The 7748-nt window shown below is 45.2% G+C and overlaps 1 long non-coding RNA gene across 1 annotated transcript; it reads right to left on the reverse strand.

Annotated features, from left to right (window-relative positions):
* Nucleotides 1–441: 441 nt before the first annotated feature.
* Nucleotides 442–7187, reverse strand: LOC149867548 (uncharacterized). Its single transcript, XR_016441636.1, has 3 exons — nt 7133–7187; nt 1673–1761; nt 442–1549 (listed from the first exon to the last, which is right to left on the reverse strand). It is a non-coding gene; the product is annotated as an uncharacterized LOC149867548 (long non-coding RNA).
* Between the last annotated feature and the right edge of the window lie 561 nt (nt 7188–7748).

A 7748-nucleotide genomic window follows, 5' to 3' on the forward strand; every position in this document is an offset into this window, starting at 1 on the left:
CAAACTGACTTGCATGCATGGTCAGACCTTAGGAACTAATAAATGACCTACCTCAGTCTTATCTAAAAGGCTAAACAGACAATCTACATCCAGTCATGCCTTGGGGAAAATCTTGTGTCTAAAGGCTAAACAGGTGACCTCCAACCACAATCATGTGGCAATCTACTTCCACAGTTGTGCCTTGAAAAATGCATGTCTTAGAGCTCCTAAATTGACACAATCAGACCTGAATCCCTACAGGCCAAAATAACCATATCAAGTTTCTGGACCTACATCCACAGTCTGACAACATGGGGGAACCTACATCCACAGTCCAAACCCATTACCTGACTGCCCTCATTCTCCACCAATTTGTTGCAGCCCTATGATGCTATAATGGGTCTTAAACCAGGCAAGAAAACTAAGACATGGTTGTCATGACCTAAAAGTATGTTTATTGAATCCTAACAGATACAACTCTAATTAGAATTGAGCAGCATTAGCAGGTAAAATTCTAGGTTTGTAGCTAGTCAAGGCAGATGCTCTCCACCCTGTAATGTTTTGAACACAACTTCACTGGTTGCTCAAGCTGTGAAGTCTTGTCCAGGGCTCCTGGTTCTTGCCTCTGATGTCAAGACAGGATCTTGGATTGGTGACAGGATCTCTTCAGGCTTTCTTCAGAGTATTCTGAAGGGTATGATCCCTCATGTCTCTTTATATACCATATACCTTGCATTTCTTAATACATAAAATTAGCTTAAGCCTTCCTCCTAATGCATATTAATAATCTTGCTTCTGTTTGCCAAATATGGTTACCTTTAACTGGAATTTTCTATTTTAAGATACTCTTTTCATTCTTAGGTGGGAGTAGGTTTTGCTCTGATTGTTCATCTTTTGCCCAGACTATATTCATTTTAGTTAGTCAACGTCCCAATTCATTTTAAGTCAGGGACAGTATTTTCTCATCTGCTCTTTTTACTGGATGCATTTCTCAACCACAATTCAAAATAAGCATGCAGCTTGAGGTAAGCACAGAGGTTAAACTCAGGCCTGAAGGATGAGAGAAGACTGCATCAAGTAGATTTTTTCCATACCAGGCCTCTGAATATAATGTTCTCCATTGTATTTCAGTCTCAACTTTGTCATTGCTGATCACCTTGGCATTTTTGGTGCCAGGGTAGAAGTTATCTATCTGTTAATTATTCTGTACTACACCTTCTACAGACATGGCCTAGTGTGTTAGCTACCTTTTTCCTAAGACAATTTGCACAAAATCAACAGAGGGATGGTTTATACTGAATGCTGCTAATTCTTCCCTCACTTTTTTGTTTTATTTTTTGCCTCGGTCTCTTCTGAGGCTGCTGCTAGGTAGTTTATATTTAACATCTTTCTACTTACAATTTTTTGCCACTGCTTGTTTTGATTGTTTTGATTGTTGAGGATGAAAATGAACAAGGAAAAGGGCTGCTACCCACATTTGAATTTCACTTGAATAAAACAAGTTCACCCATCTGTCTGGAGATCCATATCAATGGAGTAGGTTTCACAAAGGCCTCTGGCAAGTGTTACCCTGAAAGACACGATTAACCAGTTAATCATGTCTTAAATAGTAACCCAGCCACATAATAATGCAATTAAAGGTGGGATAAAACAAGGAAAAAAACCATACAGTTATCATATTCTGTGTACTAACTTTGTGGCTGGTTCCCATTGTACCTTCATTTGGATGTAGCTGAGCTTCCACTGATTGGGGCTTGCAGCCTCAAGGATGCATGGTGGTGACTAGAAAATGATATATAGAGGTTTGCTTTTAGAAATTGGCTCATAGGTAAAATAGATATTGTATTAGAACAATGGTCCAGGGCAACAGCAAGGGTTAACTGATTTCTAAAAGCCTGTTTTGTCACACAATTTCACAGCCTTCAGGGAAGACTGAGTGTCTGCAACCAGTGGATATACATATCCTGGGAAACTGAAAACATCCAAACTTTATTTTCATAATATAGGTAAGCCTGGATCCAAGACCACAGTGCCCACATGCAAAAGCTTTTGGGCTTACTTGTTTTGGGGGAACAGACCAAATTAAGAGGACACCAGTAAAGCCCAAATTAGGATGTGTGCATATGAAAGGTTTATGAAAATAGGCTTTTGGCTGACAAAACAGAACGTGGACAGTATGACGACCACAGGAAGACCAATTAGCAATGCCCAAGGATGAAGAGTCATTGGAGAAGAAAGAATACAAAAGGAAGAGTTTTCAAAACAGCAAGTGGCCAGTTGGCATCAGCCCCCAAACTCCAAGGTTGCTGACATAGGACATTCAAGCAAAGACCCTCAAGGTGGCACTTATGTACGGGAAGGACGGACTGTACACCTTGTGTACATTCTGGGTACTGTGGAATTTGAGTAATGTATGTTGTAATCATCTTGCTTGTTTTGCCTGCATTGATCTCATTTCCTATCACTGTGTAAATAAATAAATAGGCAAATAAAATTTGCCTATTATCAACTGAAGAAGTTGTGCTCAGTCTGAAGATTGTACTCACCCAGAACAAGTTATGGGGGCTGGGTTGTGAATCTAGTGCCAACACATGGGAGGCCCTGACTCCCATGCACTCCTAAGGATGGGGGCAGCAGTTAGCTGAATAGTGTTTTCAGTCTTAGGAGCATGTCAGAGCCCTTGACTCCAATACAATCCTGAGGCTGGAAGCAAGGATCAGCTCACTGGCTTGCTACTTGCAGGTGCAGAGGGACCCTGGTGTCCTCCTGCACCAACAATATGGCTCAATTGGGATTTGAGCTCTGATCCCACAATTGCACCATCTGCCAGCATGTATAGCATGGCAGGAGGTGTCATTATTTGAATTCCACATCTGATCCCATTACCCCATCACGCCTTTAACTGAATGTCTGCCAGGGACTTGACACAGCTACTTACTAGTATGAAGTACCCCAGGAAGCTGCACAAAAGGAAATGGAAAGCTCTAAGTTCCAGAGAGGACAGTGCTTAAGTACCTCCTCTGAAGCAGCAGCAGTTGGCTTATACTTCACTCAAGGATTAATAAATATGTAAATTCTTGGGTTCCTTTAGATCTTGAGTTTTATGGTAATCTACTTTTTTTTTATTTAATAAAATGCTCATAAACTGGACAAAAGCAAACAATTGCTTTAATCTCTTACAATTATTAATATAAATGTAATTCAAGGATGCTCGAAGAGCAAAGCTGTCTCATGTTTGAATTATGTAGCAGCCTTCTTTTCAAACATTTATCTTTTTAAGTACATTATACTTATTTTCAGTTACCTAGGAAAAACACTTCTTTAAAAAGAAAAACACATGCCTGGGCTTAAAAAAAACTTTCCTAAAGTTAAAAGTACCCTTGCAGTTTTTACTGAGTCACAATTTATTTTCTTGCTCTCAATTATCTCTAGGGATGTAGCAATACTCCCAGGTTTTTCTTTTTTTTTTTAACTTAAAAATACATTCTCTCCCCTTCCCCAACCATTTCTGACTTTCTCTCTGTCCTTTCTGTCCCCTGTAAGTAATTATAAATAGTCGTAGGTAAGTTAAGTTCTTGTATGCTATTATTGTAATAAGCCCCTTTTTATATTGTAAATAGTGTTCTGTTATTGCATTGATTTCTATTGTTTCATATTAATATTCTATGGTTTAGGCCTGTGTCTGTAAAGTTAACCAAAGTAATGTCAAGTTTCCATTTTGTAATTGTCGCTGCCGGGACACAACTAGCTGTTCTCGGGTCGCTCTTCCCCTTGGGATTGGTGTTGTCCCTTGCCGGTGTTCCCGCCGTTGCCCGAGCGGATGTTCTCTGCCCGACTCCTTGACCCCATTCCCGCCTGCCACGACTTGATGTTACCAGTGTTTGGGGTCAATCATCGTGCATGCCTGTGGCCCAGGGTTCCCCGGCGGTCACTCTCGGGGCTCCGCCACCCCTACACCCCGGCCTCATGCCTCTTTACGGTGTTGCCAAGCTGTTAGTCGTATTGCTCTTGGATTATTACTAAAAGTGGAGTGCCAGCTTCCCTCACGGCAACTAAGACTATGCCTACTACCGGTCTAATGCCCCCTGGTCTCCCCTAGAACTCAGGGAAAAGACAAGCCTAACACGAAACACGGAAAAAAAGCTCAACACAAACTGGGCGTACCGCCCCTTTAATTGCCCCCCCCACGCCTTACAGTAGCCCCATCTGCTTCATGCCTAGGCATTCAATCTTTGCCCATTCCCTGGCACCTCACAGTCCAGCAGCGGCGTGTCCTCCGGAGGCACCTCTCTCTGGGTTTCCCTGTAGGCTCTCCTTCTCTGGCTGCCTTCATCTGGGATATCCTCTGTGGTAACACAGGGGTGATCCTGGGTCTCCCTACCAGTCGCCTCTGCAATGATGCTCCCGCGGTGTCCCTGTCTCTTCTCACCCCCATCCGGGGTGTTTCTCCCCTCATGCTCCGCTGCTCTTGCCTGTCCGAGGGGTGAGGGCGTTGGGAGCAGCGTCTCCCCCTTCTTCCCTGCTCCTGCGGTGTGTGCCGCCATTTTTATTCGTGCTGGCTGGCACTCCACGCTTGCGTCACCGGCCAGCTGCAGCTGAATAAACAAGCAGCTGATGAGCCGCTTGGGTTCCACCTCCTGTTCTCCATTCCCCGGATCAGGAGTTGCCGATAAGTACCTTTGCGTCCCGGGACAGTAATGTCAAGCCTCCATTTTGTGTCCCCTGCCCTATACAATAGGGCCTACCCTATTGTATAGTACGTTGCAACTGTGACTCATACCTACCCCTCCTATATAAATTGGTTCCTGAATGAATGGGAATGAATGAGGGTGCTTGAGGCATAATTGTAGCAGGCCTCTATTGGATGACTAGTAATGACTGGACCATCAACTCAATGACCCAACCATTGCCTTGCATTGACTCACCCAGGAACCATGGACCTCACCCAGGAACACAGACAAAACCCAGCATTTGAAAGATAAAGAACCTACAGGAACTCAACATTTGGAAGATAAAGACCCTACAGAAACCAGCAACCCCACCATTGTATCCCACCAGACAATGAGGACACCTCATTGCATGTATGCATGTGAGCAGGACTGGGCCTTGCCTGGGCATGTCCTTCCCAGGAAACACGGGTATCTATGTGACCTATAAAAGGGGTAGTAGAGCATGACCTCCTTAGGACACCCTCTCCATCTGGATCAGCACTATGCCATGTCACCTATCCACCCAGAGGCCCTGCCAACCTGCCTCTGGACAACACCTTGCTAGAGAAGACCCTGACCAGCTATTGAGGATCCACCCTTAGCCTGGGATAGGTAGTTATCACCCACCTTCTTCTCCCAAGCAAGGGACCTGAACTTTGTCTCTACATATCTGGACCTCAGATCCTTCCATTAAGCCTTTCCCATCCTGCTACCATTGTGTGTGTGTGTGTTAGTGTTTGTGCCTGTGTGTGGGAACCAATAACTTCACGGGGTTGTGTAGTGTGTTGCCTTTTTAAAAAAACTGTTAGTTTGGAACCCTGAGTTGGGTTCTTGTCTTACTGATCTCCTGGACTTGCTCCAAACTCTGCTCTCTGCCCCTCTGACCTTCGTTCTGTCTCTCTCTGTGCCATCTCTGCTCCCTCTCTGCCACCTCCAAAACCCTGGCTCTGCTCTCCTCTAAGCCCAGGCTCTGCTGTCCTCCAAACCCCAACTTTCACCTCCCCTCACTTCTGCCCCACTTCCCCTTTACCTCTTGCTCCACCATTTCTCCTCACTGCCACCCAGGTTTCCTCCCCAGGCTCCAGCGCCTGCTCTGCTGTCTCCGGCCCTGGCTTTTTCCCTCGCTTCCATCCCAGCACCAGGTGACCCGGAATAACCCCAGGGCACCAAATGACCCTGAGATACCCTGGGGCACCGAGTGACCCCAAATGCCCCTTACTGTTAACACACAGCCACGGAAGTGCATGTTTGTCTGTTTGTGGATGTGTATGTGTGTATGAACCCACAGGGTGTCTGTGTAGTTTGTGTGTGCATATATAATTTTGTATCATGCCCTCCTGTATAACAGCACAATATTGAGATACCAAGCATTGATCTGGTGTGTGTCAAGTCAACAGGGACAGAAATTATTTTCTGTGGCACCGAAAATGGTGTTGCTTGATTGCAATAAAACTATGCTTGCTATGTGCCACTATGGGCATTTTTACACATGTAAGCGCCGCAGCTTTGAAAAGTGCCCGGTGCTACAACGCTTTCAGTTGTATAAGCAGCAAAATGTATGTCAGCACTGAGAAAATTGGGGATGGTGTTGTTTTGAACCAAAACACCCAGAAGGTGCTTTAGTTCAAAAGTGCACCTCTCCTATTTTCTGCATACCGATACACATTTTGCCGCTTATACAACTGTGATGCAGCTCAGTGCATATCAACTTGCATGTGGAACAGACTTGATTAATTGAGTCTGCTCCGAAGCGGCAGATCTCCAGTGCATTGTGGGACCAGAAAGTATGTGTACAAATGCCTACTACTCTGTCCACTTCCTGCTTGTCTGACTGGAGGACAAAACCAGGCATAAAGCCTCTCTAAGGCTGTACTGGGGAGTCCCACACCTGCCATGTTGGATACCTTAATAGGGCTTCCCAGCAGGATGGTTTGTGTGTCCTGGTTCCCTGTGCAGCTGTTACAGTGACTTACAAACTGTCCTTTAATGCCTTGTGTGACTGGGTGGCTGAAACACCCTGCCACAGGAATGTGAAGAAGAATACATGGAGAAGAAACTTACCCAGAGATGCTGAAAAAAATACACCAAGCTGAAGCAGGAAAGATGCCATGCCCCAACTAATTAAGGAAGACAGCCATTCAAAAGCTGCCACAGCAAGCCCAGCTTCTGGAGTTCGAGCCTGGGATAGGGAGAGCGGCGCAGCAAAAGAAGAAGAAAAAGCCATGTTGAAAAAGAAAAGGAAGAACAGCTGAGTCAAGAAGGCAGAATATCAGACACTGCCATGGGAAACACAGCCAGGAACAAGGGGAATTTAAAGGGACACCAAGGGAGTGTTCAGGGTTGGCTCAGAGAGACAAGGAACAGGACAAAGAGAGGACATCAAGAGATGACAAGATAAGGAACCAACCCGGGGCTTAGCGGAAAGCCCCGCTCCCCAGACTTACCTGGAGAGAACCAGTGAAGAGATGGGGTGTTCTGTCAGTGAGCCTGTCTTGAGGGGTGGAGATAACCACTCAAAGACCCTAGAAGAGAAAAGAAGCATGGATGAGATTACACCCCAGGTAGGGGTAAATCTGTCCTGACCCTGAAAGTAACAGTGGGGTTAGAATTAAGAGGCAGCTGTCTTGGGACCCATTCAGGGAAGAACAGGGCAAGCAACCAACATAAAGGAGGACCCCTCAACAAAAAAGTCCATAAAACTAGGACCAGGCCCCCAGTCCAGTAGACAAGCAACAACAAGCCTGGAACATCTGGTGTAGTTAGGGCAGGGCATGGGGATGGTGGAGCCCTGTGAAGATAAGCCAACTTCCTGAGCCTTTAACCAATCCTTTTGTCTTCCAAAAGCATTTGGTACCTCTCTCTCATTAACGTCAAGGCATGGCAGGTGATTTCTGAACGACAGAACACTACAATTCCAGCAGAGAGACAACTCGGCTCCAAGAGACACGTCACTGAATGCTTACACCTTGGATCTGGGATATATTACTTGCTTGTATAAATCAGTGTCCTACTTCTCATTATTTTATTGGGTACCCAAAGTCTACAATATCACAGGGGATC

Source organism: Crocodylus siamensis, chromosome 4, assembly GCF_052110815.1.
Source record: "Crocodylus siamensis isolate JL-2025a chromosome 4, ASM5211081v1, whole genome shotgun sequence".
Taxonomy (NCBI): Eukaryota; Metazoa; Chordata; order Crocodylia; family Crocodylidae; genus Crocodylus; species Crocodylus siamensis.